Source organism: Mastomys coucha, unplaced genomic scaffold (genome assembly GCF_008632895.1).
Source record: "Mastomys coucha isolate ucsf_1 unplaced genomic scaffold, UCSF_Mcou_1 pScaffold4, whole genome shotgun sequence".
NCBI lineage: Eukaryota > Metazoa > Chordata > Mammalia > Rodentia > Muridae > Mastomys > Mastomys coucha.
This window is the reverse complement of record NW_022196910.1, coordinates 47694063-47712430: the sequence shown is the minus strand read 5'-3', so window position 1 is coordinate 47712430 and position 18368 is coordinate 47694063. Positions and strand designations below refer to the sequence as shown.

Here is an 18368-nt window from a genome sequence, read left to right as displayed (position 1 = left end):
CAGGAGGCTGACTTTCCTTGAAGTTTTCGCCTCAAATACCGCCATCACGCAAGTGTGCGTGGCAATATCAGAGATACAGGAAGGAGGAGGGAATCACAAATGTTGTCTGTCAGACTAGTTAAGTACTAGGAGACAGAATACAGAATCTCTGGCCTCCGGTTCAAGTCCACATACTATAAGAATCTTTCCTGGGGCTTAGTTGTTAAGAACAGTGGCTACTCTTCCCGAGGACCTGAATTCGATTCCAGCATCCACATGGTGACTCACACCCGTCTATAACTCCAGTCTCAGGGTATCAATATCTTCTTCTGGCACCAGACACACATGTGGTACACAGACCTATATGCAGGCATCACACCTATCCACATAAAAATGAAATTTATTTTTTTAAAAGCATCTTTTCTTATTATATATTTGATAAAGCTACTCCTTACAAAATCATTATGGTGTATAACTTGACGTGTTGAATGTAACATTGTGATATGCCTAAATGGAGCAAATTGTCATATATGTTACCTCACATACTTTATTTTTATGGTGAGAATAGTCCAAATCTTTTTTTAAAAAAGCAGTTCTCAATTATACAATATTGTTACTGGACACGGTCACTATGGTATCTATCAGATTTCATAAACACATTCTTTCTGTCAGAAATTTTGCATCCTTTGACTGGTCTGTCCTAGTGCACTCGAGACCCTGACAAGCTCCATTCTGGTTTCTAAGTCTATGAAATGAATTTTTTTTAAAAAAATATTTATTTTTATTTTATATGCATTGGTGTTTTGTCTGCATGATGTGTGTCTGTACAACTGTTAGATCCCTGGAAGGTGGAGTTACAGACAGTTGTATGCTGCCATGGGGGTGCTGAGAATTGAACTCTGGTCTTCTTAAAGAAGATCCAGTGTTCTTAACTGCTGAGTCATCTCTCCAGTCTTCATCTAAGTTAGATGGTGTGCTCTTTGCCTTCCTAGGCCTGGCTTGCTTCACAAAGCATACTGTTCTCTACATTTACCCCATTCTCACAAATGACAAGGTTTCCTTTTCTTTTTGGAACTGAACAATGTTCCTTTGTGTGTGCATAAGGAGTTTCTTGTCCATCCCTCTATTGGTGGACACATAGGATATTTCCATAATTCTCACTTATCATGAATAATGAATGCTTTAGTGAACACAGGAATGCAGATGTCTCTTTACATGCACTGATTTCATTTTCTTTGGACATATACCCAATAATGTTAACACTGGTGTACAGGGTGATTCTATTTTTCTTTTTTTAAAAGAACATCCACATTGTGTTTTCTCTCTATCTCTGTCTCTGTTTCTGTCTGTCTCTGTCTCTGTCTGTCTCTGTCTCTCTGTCTCTGTCTCTCTGTCTCTCTGTCTCTGTCTCTGTCTTTCTCTCTCTCTCTCTCTCTCTTTCTCTCTCTCTCTCTCTTTCTCTCTCTCCCCTCTCTTTTGAGTCAGGGTTTCTCTGTGTAGTCCTAGCTATCCTAGAACTTGCTCTGTAGACCAGGCTGGCTCTGTAAACTCAGAGACCTGCCTGCCTCTGCTTCTAAAATACTGATGTAACAGACTATACTATTTATATCCCCACCAACATCATATACTCCTTACCTTTTTTCTATCCCCTCACTGCATCTGTTATATTTTGTCTTTTATGACACCCATTCTAATGCAAGTGGGGTGACAGGATTCAGCCAGACTAAATTCCACACTCCCAGAACCCCAAATATGAGTCCATGAGTCCAGATTATCACACCTAGATCCCAAAATGAAAAATTCGAACCCCAAGAAAACACTCAACTCAAGATGTTGACCAGTTTTCCTTTCTGTATTCAAGCAGGCAGACATCTTGGGGCCCTTTGCCTTGTGAGAGCACCAGGTCAGGGCTTCCAGATAAAACCTGAGGTGCAAACAAAAGGAAAACAGTTTGGAGGAAAAGGAAGTTTTCATCCTCTTTGGGAGACTTTTTCATCCTCTCACTGAGAGGCATTGTGGGAGAGGGAGGGAACAGGATTCGGTACCCTAGGGTGCTGAGTTTAAGGAGTGGTACTTACCAGTGACTACAGCCCTTTTCTGCACAGCACAGGAAGAGGAGGAATAGACTAGTCAATGGTCTAAGAGTCTGTTAGAAAACAGTACTAAAGGAGACCACAGCTCAGCCTTAGCAGCCAGTCACTACCTTGTAAAAGGGGTAAGCAGTTGCAATATTTGACATACATAAACAGCAAGCTACAGTGCTGAAAATAATGCTTAATGCGTATGAGACACAGAACAGGCTACAGTCCAGACCTACAACGCAACCTTGCAGTGGAAGCCCGTTTGATGAGGAAGTTTTCTAGAGTCTCAAGAATAGGGAGACAAGAGGCAACCCAGAGCACATTTTAGGGGTCACCTGTTCCTCTCACTTAATTCTGATCCTGCATGGAAACAAATCCAGACTGTGTAACGACTTCAGACTTATGGCTATCTGTAATCATCATGTTTGTGATGGTCTCAAGCAATCCAGGTCTCCCTCGGAAGACTGTCGGCATCACTCAGTTGAACATTTTAAGACAAATGCATATTGTTCTTGGAACATCTAGAAACCATTCTATCTTCTCCTCTGATAAAAATGCTCAAAGCTTCATTTCTGCTTACAATTCTCATGTAAAATCCTCCTGTCTATTTAAATAATACCTCCCAGGTGTGATCTAAGCTTAGAAAACAAATTCATTATATTTTTCCCCCCCTTGGGACAGTATGTCATGCTTCAAATATGGCTACAAATCAGATGTTTGAAAGGAAAAACTACCCTGTGATGGAGATAATTATATTTAGTAAGGTTGGGAATAAATGAATGTATTTTTAAAAATTAGAGGCAAATTTTTGTTCTGTGTCCTTTCTTTCATCTATTTTCCCCAATAAAGCTCTCCTTTCCCTATTTTTATACTATTTCTTCTTTTCTTATTGCCTGAAAGTACTTTATTCTATTTTTAAAATGCTACAATTCAAAAACTAAAGCAAAAGAATTCAACTAAAACAAATAATAATCAAAGCCATTCATGGTCCATGTGCCCAGACTAAGCTGTATTTATGGAACAGATGTTTTCCTTTTTTTTTTTTTCTAGGAGACCGATGTGTAAATTAAGTTGCACCAAGGCAAGCCAAATTATTCCCTGGCCATTTGTAGTATACGATGTTTTATGTGACTTTCTACCCTCTTATTCAATAAAACAATACGTACTTGTATAGCAGCCAGACAGAGCAGTGATTCACACAAGACCAGAAGATGCCAAGCACGGTCCCTCCTGCAGGAAGCACATTCACCATGTGTAATGAGACCCCTTCAGATTTCCTGAAGTGACTCAACTTCAAACTGAGTAGAGAGCACTGACCTGAATATTCATGTGATCACAAGACCGGATGTACTCCAGTACCCTCTGCCTCTTTGGAATCCACTCATTCGATGCTCAAAGCCTCATCCTGGTTAGGTTTAAGTGTGGCATAGTCACTCACAGAGCTGATTAAAGACTGGCCTGTTCCTTGTGAATAGGAAACAATCGAGCATTCTGGAAGTGGCTAGCAGTGGTTTTGATAGAATCCTCCTATTCATTGTTTCTCCTGTAATAGGCAGAGTTACGGAATGGATGTAAGATGTCTCCCATGAGCTCATGTGTCTAAATTTGAGGTGCTTACCTGGTGGTGAGTTAAGGGGTCTTTGAGCTATGGTCTAAGCTGAAGTGAGCTGTTGATTCCTTGTAGGTAACATCTATTTCTGATACTTGTTCATGCTCTCAGCTTCTTGATCCCCAAGATGTGAGGATCTCCCACCTCGTTCTGCCACTTGTTGAACCAGGAGTAAAATAAAGCCTTCCTCCCTTGAGTTATACCTATCAGGTGCTTAGTCACAGTACTGAGAGAAGTAGCTGTTTAGCCACTGTCTTTCTTTGATGGTTATATTTGCAGTCCTGTGGATTAAACCCAGGATCTAGATCACGTTATGCTCGTAGTCCACCACAATGAGCTACTCTCCCACCACATCATTGCAATTTTAACAAAAAAGGAACATTAAACTAGGTTAGTCAATGAAGGACTTGAAAAGGTAGATCCTGATCTCACTATGAAAACCATCTTATAAAAACGCATAGTGTGCTGGGGATGGTGGTACAAACCTGTAATTCCAGCACTTGGGAGGTGGAGCCAGGGGGATTCCTAATTTAAGATCAGCCTAAGCAGCATGGTGAGATGATTTTTAATAACTTTAAACTGCATAGCATATACCAGATATCGGGTCACCAGAAATCAATGCTTGTGAACTCAGTCAGAGACATACAAGATTGATAGGACCAATGCTATAGGGCCCCTGGGGATTCCTGAGAAAGCAGGGATTCAACTTCAAATTCAAGAACACCCTAAACTACATACACATTGCTACCTAGAGAAATACAGCTACACTGGTCTTTGAAAATAGTAACCAAAACCAAAACAGACAACAACAACAACAACAACAACAACAACCTCCCCCCCCCCCATAGTTCTTGGAATATAACTGAAATTGTAGGTATTGGGTGGGATGGAGAAGAGAGGCAGCTATCAAAGTTGTCCTGGGCCTGGCCACTAAAGATAAAGAAAGCAGTATAAACATCCAGAATCAAGCCTAACAGACGTAAAGCTGTGTGAACAAGCACAGGCGTAAAGAACCACCAGAGAATCTGAATTCACTATCCACCAGAGAATCTGAATTCACTATCCACCACACCTAGATGTTTTTAAATCACACATTATATAGGAAGTTGAAATTTGAACTCAAAATAAATGTATTGACAGCAATATTAGAGCCCATCTTCATAACATTTAGGGGATAACATTGTACGTGCTTATGATTCTAGCCCTGGGGAGGTGACTGCTCTAGCTCTGGGCTTAACCAGAGAGTTCTAGGCCAGCAAGAGACTTTGTATCAAATAAAAGTGTTTGAGAACTGTGCTTAAGGACTAACATCTTAGGTTCTCTCTCTCTCTTTCTCTCTCTCTCTCTCTCTCTCTCTCTCTCTCTCTCATGCACATACATATGCACATGCATACACATACTCACTCAAGAATGCTTTATATTTAAAAGATTCCCCTTGTGCAGTAATTATAGTGATATGACTGTAAGAACCCCCAGCATGCTCCAGGGCAGTGAGCTTGGAACCTGGTAGGATGGGTCTCAAGCTCCAGCAATTTCTGCATCAGAAACCCTCCTGGGCTTGGGGTGGGATGCTGCTCCCCCACTGGTGTTTAATCCTTCCAGGTGATTCTGACTGAGTTAAAGCTGGATAGCTTCTGCTTAGGAACCATAGAATCATTAGGGTCATTCGTTATGACAAAGTGGAAAACACAATCAACAGGTGTTTGTTAAAAAAGTCTTATTTAAATGTTAAATTTAAATTTTAAAATGTTAAGTTCTTGATATACAAATGCCAAGACATCATCCATTTCCTAAATTAAGGAACATCTTCAAGAGAATGTAGAGATACCACACTATTTTTTTAGTGACAGATCAACTATCTACTCCTTGCTTGATTTCTTAAGAATTTTGAGAACATTTCGATAAATACTTTGAAAGAGAAAGTTTGAATTTTCTTTTTTTGAAAGGGAGATGTCGGAGTCATTTTCCTGTTACTATGAAGACATACCCCTGACCAAAGCAACTCTTATAAAAAAAAAAAGTGTTTGGGAGGGCTTGTTTATGGTTTCAGAAGTTTAGTCAACTTATCTCTGCAGTAAGGAGGCAGACACTAGAACAGTAGTTGAGAGTTACATTCTGATTCTTAGGCAGAGAGGAGAGAAAGAGAGAGAGAGAGAGAGAGAGAGAGAGAGAGAGAGAGAGAGAGAGAGAGGGAGAGAGAGGGAGAGAGAGAGAGAACTGGACCTAACCTGAGCTTTTGAAACCTCAAAGTCTACCTGCAGTGACACACTTCCTCCTTCAAGGCCACACCTACTCCAACAAGGCCACACCCACTCCAACAAGACCACACCCACTCCAACAAGGCCACATCTACTCCAACAAGGCCACATCTACTCCAACAAGGCCACATCTACTCCAACAAGGCCACACCTACTCCAACAAAGCCATACCTTTTTGTAGGTATATCCATCTATCCTTCGTGACAGGGCTCCACAACTCTACATTTTGATTGGTTGTGTTTTTTTCTGTAATACTCTCTATCTGTTGCAAAGAGAAGTTCCATTGATAAGGGGTAAAGACCACACTTTTCTGTGGATATAAGGATAAATTTGAGTGTTAGACATTAATCTAGTTTAGTAGAGTGGTGGGTATAGTTTCTCCTCCTCTGAGATCCATGATTTCACTAGTCCTAGGCAACTGGCTAGTGTTCCAGCATCAGGCATAATCCCTTCTTGTTGAGGGGATCTTAAGTCTAATTAAAGAGCTGTTAGTTACCTCCAAAGTATGGCTGCCACTACTGCACCCCTAGGGTTATTGTGCCGTGCAGGTCACTGTTGTGCTCCTTCGCACTGTAGTTGGATAAATTGCTGGTTCTTTCCCTCCTTTGGAAGCTTGCACAGTGCCTTTGGTACCATGAGGGCTAGCCCTTAGAAAGGAAGATTTGAGTCAGTTCCAATCCAGGGGCCTGTGCATGGTGTCTACAGCAAGATACCAAGAGGAGAGATTTACCTCCTACACCTGGAGGGCATCCAAGGAAAATAACAATAGCCTATCGTATTTAGGGAGGGTCTCAGATAACTCTGACCAACAACTCACAAGAGGCCTTCTCAGGCCTGATGTGGGTGGTTTTGTTAGGTGGTCTTTGGCTCTTGGAGAGAGCATTGTTAACCCAGATGAAAAATATTTTATTTAATATATATATGTATGTGTGTATGTATACATATATACATATGTATATATATTTGTATATATATTTATATGTATTATAGAATTTTAGGTAGATAGTTAATAGTATGATTCCTCCTGACCTTTTCAGATATCCTTGCTGACATTTTATCCACCTCTCTCCTTTGTCTGTATTATATCTCCATTTCCCCCTCTAATTACTGTCACTGAATAATTTAGTGAGTACGGAAATAAAGTCACCCACAGCTATCCACCACTTCCTCATCTTGCTCTTCATTTAAGAACAAAATCAACAACTATGCTTTGTAACTTTGTGGGTGCATTTAATTCAAATCTCTTTGCTATACATTCAAATCAATACTAAATATTTTATAATATCCTCTCTTCCTTCCACCCTCTCTCCCTCATTTCTAACCCCCTTATCTATAGTCAAGGGGGAAAAAGTTCATTTATGGGAAAAAGGATCCCACTGGGGACAAAGGTGCCAGCTTGGGACCCTTTCTTGGTATGCCTGCTGGGGCATCCCTGGGTGTGGGAGCAGTTCCTGGGAGGGCCAGGGGCTAGGTCAGCCAAGGGCCTTCTCTTTCCATTCATCCCCAACTTCACTCTGTATTCAGCTGAATATAGTTAAAGGATTTATTGCTGTCATTTTGTTCCTTAAATTAAGAGTCATTGTGGTGAGAACAAACCATAGCAATATGGCCCAACCACAAAGACTGAAATTACTTTGTAAGTTTCAAAGGATTTTCACCAAAGAACTGCTCTGTACAGAGGGTGTTGGGGGAGACATCTGATGGAGACACGTTTTCTTTTGCCACTATAATAAGGTATGTGTACCCCTACTGAGACGTGAGTCACATCTCCTGTGACAGGAAGTTGTGGATAGTTTTTGTGGGTTTGGTGTGTGTGTATGGGGTGGGGGGTTGTGTGTGTTAAATTTTCAACGCTGCCTGTTTCCTATGACTCCTGAATGGCTCATCACCTGACTCATGTGCTCTTCTGGGAGGGGTCTCCTAAATGCAGCTTTTAAATCTCAGTAATGAAGGCTGTTCTGAGTCCCAGTAGGATGAGAGGACACACAGGAAGTGGAGTCAGAGCTTTGAGTGAACTTTTTCTGAGGTCATCTCTTCCTAGCTTTCTGCAGAATTATAAATAAACTGCTCTAGGCTTCAAAAAAATTTTTAAAAGACCTTCTTATTTTAAATATGTGACCCCCCACCCCACCCCTTTGGCTTCAGGAGGTTAGTACATTCAATTAAATCCTTTGGTTTTGTTGTTGTTTTCCAGGCTAAAGACATGCTTTGCTGAAAGTGACCCTCTGTGGGATATGTACCCTGAGCCCCACTTACCGAGCCATCAGGGAACCTGGCAAGTTCAGCATGGATGAAGCTCAGGGTATGAGATTTGTAGGAAAGGATGCAGGCTACGATGGGAAGAGAAGTTAAGAACTAGATGTTTAAATACCCTCTGTGCTAACCTAAGAGACCCAGTCTTTGCTTTTGTTTGGCTGACTTTTTCGTTTTAGAATTCAAAGCAGTCTCCGTTTTGATTTAACTTACAGATCCCTCTATTTCCTTGTGGCACTTTCATGCCCTCTCCATTTGGTGTGATTCTCACCAGCTTCACTCCTGCAGGACCTGGCTCTTCTCCTGTACCTGCCACACCCTTTCATTCCATGTGTCTTCTCCCCCCAACCCCCCAATCTTCATGTCTTATTCGGTCTCTTACTCTCCTCTCCAGACTTCTCTTTATCCCATCGGTATGGTCTCTTTCTGTTTTTTTTTTTTTTTTTTTTTTTTTTTTTTTTTTTTTTTTTTTTTTTTTTGACCTTTACCCATGCTTACTCCCAACTAGATAATTTGTTTCACAATTAGAAGGTAGGATCTACATGTGAAAGAGAACATACAATGTATGCAAGCTCATGCCATCATCACGCAAAGGGAAAATGGAAGAGACTAGGCAAAAATTGACACTAGTAGGCATGAGGATCAAGTTTGTCAGGCTAGTTATTCCTTCTGGACTCCAGCTTAAGGTCTGAATAATCAACATCTTAATGATGTAGCCAGGCCAATCTACATACCCAAGGACCTAACCCTTGGTTCTCTTCTCTCTTGATGCACACTCTCCCTTGGCATCCTAACCAATCTTAGGATAGCGTGTCAAGTTCATGTCCAGTCTATACTTTTGAACTCTAAACTCCACTATGCAGTGACTCATGCGATATACTTATTTGGATGTCTAGGGACATCATCAAAGCTTGTACACTCCAATCTGAATGCCAGACCATCTATGGAGTCCCTTTGATGTGTGGGTTTCTCTACTTTTGTTAGTACTGATTCCACTTCTGGGGCACTCACATCTGATATTTTGATCTGGTTATTGGTCCTCCTCTTAAATATCCACTTCACAGTGAGTTTATTAGCACATCCCCCTGGCTTTGACTTTAAAGCTATCACAGAACCAGCACCCTTCCTGCCTTCTCCGTTGCCCCCTGACATGAGTCACTGCAGAATTCACAGGATGGCTTCCTAACTAGTCTCTCTCTCATCCTGCAGCCTGTTCTCTGCACAGCAGCCAGGTTGACACAGAGCCCCCAACACTGAAACCTCTCAAGTGCAGGCAAGCACTGAAATAAGCACTGCCATGGGAGTTACCTTCTGCAGCCTGTACATTTTCTTCTGGCCCAGAATCTAACCAAACACAACATCATTTAGTTATCGCATTGCTTTGCTTTCTCGTATCCCGCTTTTTAGAATACTGATTGATTTTCGACCTAGAGTGTTCCATATGTTGGGGATCTGTCCATGCCTTCATGGGGATGGTGCACACTTCATACTGTATGGCAGTGTGGCAGAGGATATCAAGCTTCCTGAACACTAGTGATACTGCCTTACCACTCTGCTGAGCCAACCGACCAGAGCTCTCCAGGGAGAGTGGAAGCAAGGTTTTCTCTCTTTACAAAGAAACCTGTACCATGTTATTTTGGCATCTCCCAAATATCTTATATCCAACTATCTCTTACCCAGTGGCTTTAGCATCTTTAATAACCCAGGTTACTTCCTATGCTAATAATAATGATTCTAAAATAACCCCACTTCCATCTTAGCAGTTATTTTAATAATGCTTATTTCTTATGTGTTCTCTTCCACTTCCTTGTCCCACTAATTCGACTCACACAATAGATGGACATATCGTTTCAAATCCAATGTGCTATCAGTAGTTGTCACAGAATGGCTCTTTAAAATGTATACCAGATTATGGTCTGCTCCTCTCTTAGGTCACAATGATGGCATCCTACTTCACCTGAAGTAAAGCCAGAGTTACAGGTTTCGTTTGTCTTTATCTGTTTACAGTGCTGGAGCTCTGACCTAAAACCTCACACATGCCTTGCAAATGCCTTACCACCGAGCTATATCCCTGTCCCTGAAAGGATTCCAGGTTAGCCTGTAAAGCCTTGCATGATCTAGCCCCTAGCTCCTCTGTGGCCTTTCTTTTTGCTCTCCGCTCCAGCCATATGCACCCTTGACTATGCCTCAGATACACACACTCAAGGCCTTTGCCTCTACCATGTTCTCCCTCTGTAACGTGTCTCCTGTAGATACTCGTTTGCTTCATTCTTTACCTTTCTCAAAGTCCCTTGACCAGCAGCTGACATACTTTTAAAGTCCACATGCCTCATCCCCCCCCCATTGGTTTCTCTACCTAGCCTGCCATTTTGCCAAGCTCCTTGTCTTTATTGCCTCCCCTGACTAGAATACACAGTCCCTAGGGGAACAGCATTTGATCTGGTTTGTGTGCCACTTGGTGCCAGACCTGGAATATACCTCTTCAGGGGATATCAATTCTGAATTGAATTAATACAAACCGGAGGACTAGAGCCCTTTGCTTCCTCATCCAGCATGCACCTGGGGGTGGGAAGAGAGCTGTTTACTCTTTCTTGAGACTGCTAGGTTTTAAACTGCTTGACTCAGAGGTGGGCACTAATCACCTGGTCGTAGCGCCAATGGTTTGTCAACAAAGCTGAACTCATCAGTCTTCTAGGATGATAACTTTCCAGTCATCTAAAGACTTGCTTAAAGATACCCATGTCCTGTACAAAGTTAGTACTTTAAAGTTTGGTTTTGCTGTTGATCTACTAAGTGTGGCAACCATTATAATTCTGTCGAACGACATCAGATTTTTTTCTTTTAGATTTTTAAAAGATTTACTCTTCTTCTAATATTTTTTAGATTCTTTTTTTTTTTAAGATTTATTTATTTATTATATGTAAGTACACTGTAGCTGTCTTCAGATGCACCAGAAGAGGGCATCAGATCTCATTACGGGTGGTTGTGAGCCACCATGTGGTTGCTGGGATTTGAACTCATGACTTTCCGAAGAGCAGTCGGTGCTCTTCCCCGCTGAGCCATCTCACCAGCCCCTATTTTTTAGATTCTTTAGATTCTAATCTTTTCTCTCCCTTCCGGAATCCTCAGGGAAGGATTTTTAAAAATATAGAAAAAGAGACTAGAGGGGTGGATCTGTTGGTACAGTGCCTGAGCCCCAGTGCCCACAGAAAAGCCAGACATGATGTCCTGTGTCTATAATTCTATGCTTGAGGGATTGGAGAGAGACAGATCTCATTGGCTATCCACCCTGGCTGAATCAATGAATGTCAGGTTCAGTCAGAGACCCTGCCTCAAAAAATAAAAAAGGGTGGTTAAGGAAAAATACAGGAGTGTTGAACTTGGATCTTCACAGAATGCCACATTCATAACCCCTCTCTCTGTGTCTCTCTGTCTCTCTGTCTCTCTGTCTCTCTGTCTCTCTCTCTTTCTCTCTCTCTCTCTCCCCCTCCCTCTCTCTCACTGTCTCTCTCCCTTTCCCTCTCTCTTCTTCCCTCCCTCTCCTACCTCTCTCTCACAATAACAGTAACAGAAAGAATAAAGGGAGAATTTGTCTTGTGTGGTTTTGTTTGTGTTTAACAGCGTGTCTAGTTATAAGTAGATGTCCAGGAAATTTCATGCAGATTCATATTAATGTCTACTTTCCTAGCTTCTAAATTGACTCCCATAAACTTGCTGTGCCTGAGACTTCCATTCATTTTCAACAATATCCTGAGTCACGGAGTCCTGATACACAAATGTAGGCATCAGCGCTGTGAGAGAGGGGGCCTTGTTGCATCTCCTCCCACATCAAACCATCCATCTTAACTTTAAATGAAGAAGATTTGAACTCATTCTAATATCAGAAGGCCGAAGAGAAATACACACCTTTTTTGTATTCTCATGGAGAATTTTTGTATTCCACATTTCTGTAGTTGCTTATAAATCCTGCTCACAGGATGACTTCTTCTATTAGAAACTCTTACAAGTTTCTTGTTTTCTTATTAAATGACTGCAGGTGAAGTAGATGTTGTCACTCATGTCTGGAAGAAAAAGAGAAGTTATGAGCATAGGTCTAGTGAGAAGGCTCTGTAGGTAATGGCACTCAATGCCAATCCTAGTGACCTGAGTTTGAACCCCGGGACTCACATGGCATGGGGAGAGAGCTGATTCCACAAATTGTCTTCTGATCGTTACATGCATAGTGTGCTCTCTCTACACATACACACACACCACCACCATCACCACCACCACCACCACCAAATGTAAACAAATACTTGTGGATTAAAATTAGTACTTATAATTCTACAATTTCATAAGTTTTTATTATTATTTGTAATGATGACAGCACTGATACTGTAACTATGTCAAGGGCACCATGAGTCAGAGGAACTTCCCTTTGTACAGGACAAGAATGAGTTTTCAGTAGGGAGTGTTAAGGCCAAGAGTAAACGCATGTTTAACTTGTCCATTATTTGTGGATGTGTTTGTTTGACTTCTAGAATCTACATTGAGGACATAGTTAAGTTTTAAAAAATAAGAACTATTCCTAGGTGTCCTGGTACACACCTTTGACCATAGCAGTTCAGGGGCAGAGGCAGGTAGATCTCTGTGTCTTTAAGGCCAGCCTGGTTACACAGTGAAACTCTAGTTTAAAAGGAAGAGGAGGAGGAGCAACAGCAGCAAATAACAACAAATAAATAAAGAGCCAGTGATATTAAGAGCATTTTCTCAGGAGTCCTCCTCACAGGCCTAGCATGAAAGATTATTTATGGATTTGAAAATGCTCTTACAGCATAGATGGCCCCATGAAGCAAGTGCTCACTGAGGGGCATGTAGGTACCTGGATGACATCTTTTCAACTGATTTATTAATTGTGTGCATTTATTGTTACCTGGTTAACCTGTTCAATACGGCAACAATAAATGCACATAATTAATCACCATGAAGACATAAGACAGCAGGGAACCATGGAGGACAATAAAATATTTTTAAATAATTTAACAAAAGCGAGTACCTCAAAACCAATAAATGTCAAAGATCAAACAGCCTGGAACCGAGACAATATATCCAGCTATGATTTTTATTTAGATAAGCAAGATTAGAAAAATTCAAAATAGCTAACTGACTCCTCTGAAGTCGGGTGGTCGCCCTTCCATATATAGTATTTTAATTACTCTCCCTTCCTTAGCCCATTCATCCGTTTAAGATTCCACAGATGCCCAAAGCACTCAGACCTTAAGTCGCTCACTGGAGGTAGCAACCTTTGAAAAGCCTGCTTCCAATAAGAAACTGGATATGCTTCAGGATTTATGGGTAGCAGGGAGGAGGTTTCGAGGCTTCAGACACGGCCAGAAAGTCCTTGTAGGTGGAACCCATATTTCTTGACTGTCGTTCTACATTCCTGTCTGAGACCTCAATAGTAAAGAACAGAGCCATTTATTGATCCAAAGATAAATTACAGGTTTCTGAATGGTCCAGCTTGGATATTCACATACAGATCTCTTAAGGACATTTTGAGTTGGATGATCATTTAATTATTTAATAGTTACAGGTAAAGGTATTGCAATCTAACCAGAAGCTCCCAGGTACCAAAGACTATGGTGCCTGCCCAGTTTGGGTCTTCGCTGTCCTTTCTCCAGATTTTAAAGGTCTCAGCAAGAGAACTAACCCACAAGTTGGAGCTACGTAGCCAAGAGGCAAAGGCCAAAGAGTCACAGACCTTGTTTTAAAACCACTCTCTTCTCAAACAAGAAAAATTATTATCTGTCTGCCTAGACAGCTGTTGTTTGCATTTTCTATAATTTGTAGCAAAATGCACTCAGAGCTGAGCAGGCTCCGCCTGTTTGCCAGGATATCGTCAAGCCCATGCTTGATTAGAAATAAGCCCCTCAGGTTTTGGGGGGGGGGGGGAATAGGCTTAAATTTAGGCACAGAAAGGTGAGTGACTAAAAAACCCAAAACCAACCAACCAAAAACAAATGGGTTGATGTAATGAAAATCTAATGGTTGACAAATAGGTTTGTGTCTCTGTCAGCTTACTTTTCTTACTACTTGTGTTTTGGAATCTGTTCCCCAACCCCAATGAACTAATTCAATGGCCTCTGAGGTTTGATTTCCTAAAACTCTTTCCTTCAGTCTGACCTCCTACCCTTGCTGCTGACTTGTGCTGTCCCACTACACCCCGCATCCCTCTCCCCGACCCCCAGCCACAATGTTCTACTACATTTTACTCCCTTATCCCTGCAACCCACGTGTGTGTTATTATTCGTGACCCCTTTGGTCTGCACTTTCCTTTTTACTCTGCCTAGATTCCATTGAGCATAATTTTGAACCCCCTCAATTCCTTTTTTGCGGCTCCTAGTTAAAACAAAGAAGGGAGAGAAGGGGGAGGGGAGGAAGAGGAGGAGAAGAAAAGAAGCAAGGGCCTATCTTAGTGAGCTTCGACTCTTGTTTTCTCTCTGCAGGGATCTATCCCATCCGCGCACCCATTAGGATCCTCAGATCCCACAGGTGCGTTATTGCTGCCTGTTTCAGATTCATCCCCTCTGTAGCTTGCGTTCTTGCTCTTTATGTTGTCATTTTCTTCTCTTGCTGCGGCCTGTTTCCCAGGTGGTTTTGGGCACCCAGCTTTGGGCTTTTTTCATCCAGCTCCTTGGTGTCCACACGCCCACTGCCTCAGCCATTGCTCCTTGCACACACCCTTCTTTTGTAAAAGGAACTCTATGTTTTCCGGGGGCGAGGAGCCCCTCCCTTTGCGCTCACACACCACCCCTCCCAGTTCCTTGGGGACAAGACTTTGCCAGCAGTTTTAACTTCTGTGAATCACCGGTGACTTTCCCCAACGGAAGCATCCCCAGCTGGCTCTGACAATCCACAATCATCTCTCCTTCTGCTGGGCAGCCCTTACCTCATTTCTCCACTTCCTTTCAGAGCACTTTCTCCAAAGACTTCTCTGCACAGCCTTCAACACCTTATCATTCCTTCTCCTCGCTCACTCCCCTGGGACTGCCATTTTGGCTTTCGTCCCCATCACTAGTACAGCTCTGTTCAGGGTCACCAGTGGCTTCTGTGAGTCTCTGACACTTGGGAACCCTGAATGGTAGTGTACTTAGCCACTCCTTCCTTCCGGGGACACCCTCCACTCTAGTCCTCCAGCCTACTACACCCTGTTTTGACATCTCCCCATCCTCTCCTTCCCCTCCCCCACTTCCCTCCTCCTTCTTCCCATCTCCCTTCTCCTTACCTCTCCCATTCTAACTCCTCATTTCTAACTGTCCTTAGTTGGAGTTTTGTCACTTGGCTTCTCTTTAATTGGGAACTCTTCTTTATTTAAATTCCTCCCGTTAAAGAGTCACGCAGATTCACGTGGCTTTGAATGGCTTGTGAGTGTTTAAGATTCTCAAATCTTTATTTACAGCCTTGATCTCTTCCTTGAGTTGCAGATATTTATTCTATTACTATTATTATTATTATTATTATTATTATTATTATTATTATTATTATTATTAACTGGTTTTTCGAGACTGGGTTTCTCTGTGTAGTTCTGGCTGTCCTGGAATTCACTCTGTAGACCACCAAGCTGGCCTTGAACTTAGAAAGATCTGCCTGCCTCTGTCTCCTGAGTGCTGGGATTAAAAGCATGCACCACCATTCCTGGCTGAATTCCAGATGTTTATATGCAATTTATTGGGTTATATTTTCAATACCTAGGTGTGTCTAGTAAGGATTTTAAACTTCTATTATGGGTAAAATGGATCTCTTCTTGTCCCTTCGTTCATCGTGAATACTAGGACATCTGTCTGGCCTTTGGTAGTAACAGACCCCTGCTGCTGCTTCAGGGGCACAGACCCAGATTTGGACACCAGTGTCATCGCCAGCCACTCACATCAGATTGTTCCTCACTACCCTCAAGTCTCCAGGTCTGTCTCTCTTCATTGTGCCCACCCACATCCTTCTGTTTCTCTTTTGCTTCCATTTCTCTACCACTTACTTGCTTCTCTTAGTGGCACCTGGGATTTCTGAGTGTCTGAGGTCATCCTAGGAGTAGGCTCAAGAGTGCTCTGCATTCCTCCTGCATCATGGCTCTGGGTAGGGCTCATCTCAGGCATTGTTTTTTCCTCCAGACCTGTGTGGCACCGGACTGGTGGTCATCTGAGGCTAGCTTCCTATCCGGGACCCTGGCACCAGACTGGTGGTCATCTCAGGCTAGCTCCCTGTCCTGGACCCTGGCACTGGACTGGTGGTCGTCTCAGGCTAGCTCCCTGTCCGGGACCCTGGCACCGGACTGGTGGTCGTCTCAGGCTAGCTCCCTGTCCTGGACCCTGGCACCAGACTGGTGGTCATCTCAGGCTAGCTCCCTGTCCGAGACCCTGGCACTGGACTGGTGGTTGTCTCAGGCTTGCTTTTTGTCAGGAAGTAGGCTACTAGTCATTCAGATGTTTTTAGGTCAGAACCCTGAGCCTCTTTCCTTTTTGCCATGTACAGAGACACATGTGACACAGCAACCACACCTGCAACACTTGTAGGGGCAGACTGACTATGTGATGAACTGGTTTCATGTTTACAAGGCCCTCTCAGAGTCCCTAACTACTATGTCATTTGCATGTGTGTCTGCCATGCTACAGACTGACCCTTAGGGCCCCAAGTGTGACATGGAAGCACTCTAGCACTAAACTAGATCTCTGGGCTTTTTGTTTTCTTCTTCAACTTTTCATTTTGAGACAGCATCTTGCATTATGAAGGTTGGCCCTGAACTCATCCCTTGAACTTGCAATCCTCCTGTCTTAGCCTCCAGAGTAGCTAGGATTATACTCAAGGCCTGGATTTGCTTATTTATTCATAATTCATCTCCCGAGCCAGATTATAACATCTGTACCCCCAAGTCCACTTCTGTTTCCCCAGTAATAAGCACAATAGGCATGCAGTAAATTCTATTTTACGATGGATATAACTAAGAGTCGATTGTTTTCTCATCATATAAAATCCCAGAATGTCATAAAGCATAAGACCTAATAATTGTTTAACACCATCATTTCATTGATGGAAGAAGTAAGCGATGATCGCTTTTAAGCAACCCTTCTGCATCCAAGGTCTCCCAACTCTCAGGGGCTTCGACTCCCTTTTCCTTTTGTCCAGTGATGACTTCAAGTTCTTCTGTTGCAAGCTAAGGAAGCTGAGGCAGGCCAATTCAACCAATCAAGGAATTATTAGAAGGCTTAGGGTTGTTCTCAGAATTAAAGAGAAATCTCCTACCTCGGGGTTAAAGAGGACAGGACCCAGGTATCTGCAGCTGTTTAGGGACTAGGTGTTATTGGCTGTCAGCAGGCTGCTCTGGTCAGGAGGATGCTAGGGTCAGGATGAGTTAGACCAGGTTCTTCTCTTCAATGAATAACTGTACCTGACAGTCACAATCACATTCCGGAAGAAGAGAAAATGGAGAGTCTTTCTTTTGGTTTCATTCCCACTCCTGAATCTTAGGTTCCCCAGCATGCCAGGGAAGCACTCTAGTGCTAAACTGTGTCTCTGGGCTTTTCCTTCTCTTCTGATCAACTCAAATATGGGTCCTGCCAATGATGTAGTCTGTGGTGGTTAATTCCCCAAATGGAAATGGGTGTGTTCTACCATAGGAGGAGCAAGTGGTAGGAAAACACAAATGGCAGGTGTCCATAGAATGTCAACCCATAGGACTGGTAGGAACAGTGCTGGGTGCCAAAAAGCCAGCTTCCTGACAAGCCTGGTCCCAGGCTGGCATCTGTTTCCCTAAGTCCTTTACTTGGCTCCCTTTCCAGAAGGGTTTATGCTAATTTCCCCATATGAGTACAAAGGCCCGGGAGGAAGAGGGTAGAGTTTCTGGGATGTGAGCATTGCCAGCTCCTGTTGTATCTCCCTGACTGTACATTCTGTCCTGCTGTTCACTTGTCCTGTGTACCTAGGGGTCAAGTTCCTACACAGATGAGCGCTCCACCTCTCTCTGCTTCTGAGGAGGCTTGTTCATTTCCCCTATTTTCTCTGTTGATACCTCCACAGCTAAGCTAAAGAAACAGCAACGAATATGAGGCTTAACTCACCTACCTAAAACAATCCATTGTCTATATTCAATGACACTAAAAACTCCACTCCCCAGGTCAGTCTTTCCTGTCCCCAACATAACTACCAACTAACAACATA

General features: G+C 42.6%; 1 pseudogene; it reads right to left on the bottom strand.

Annotated features, from left to right (window-relative positions):
• Positions 1–16620: 16620 nt before the first annotated feature.
• Positions 16621–16733, bottom strand: LOC116076618 (annotated as a pseudogene).
• Positions 16734–18368: the final 1635 nt, after the last annotated feature.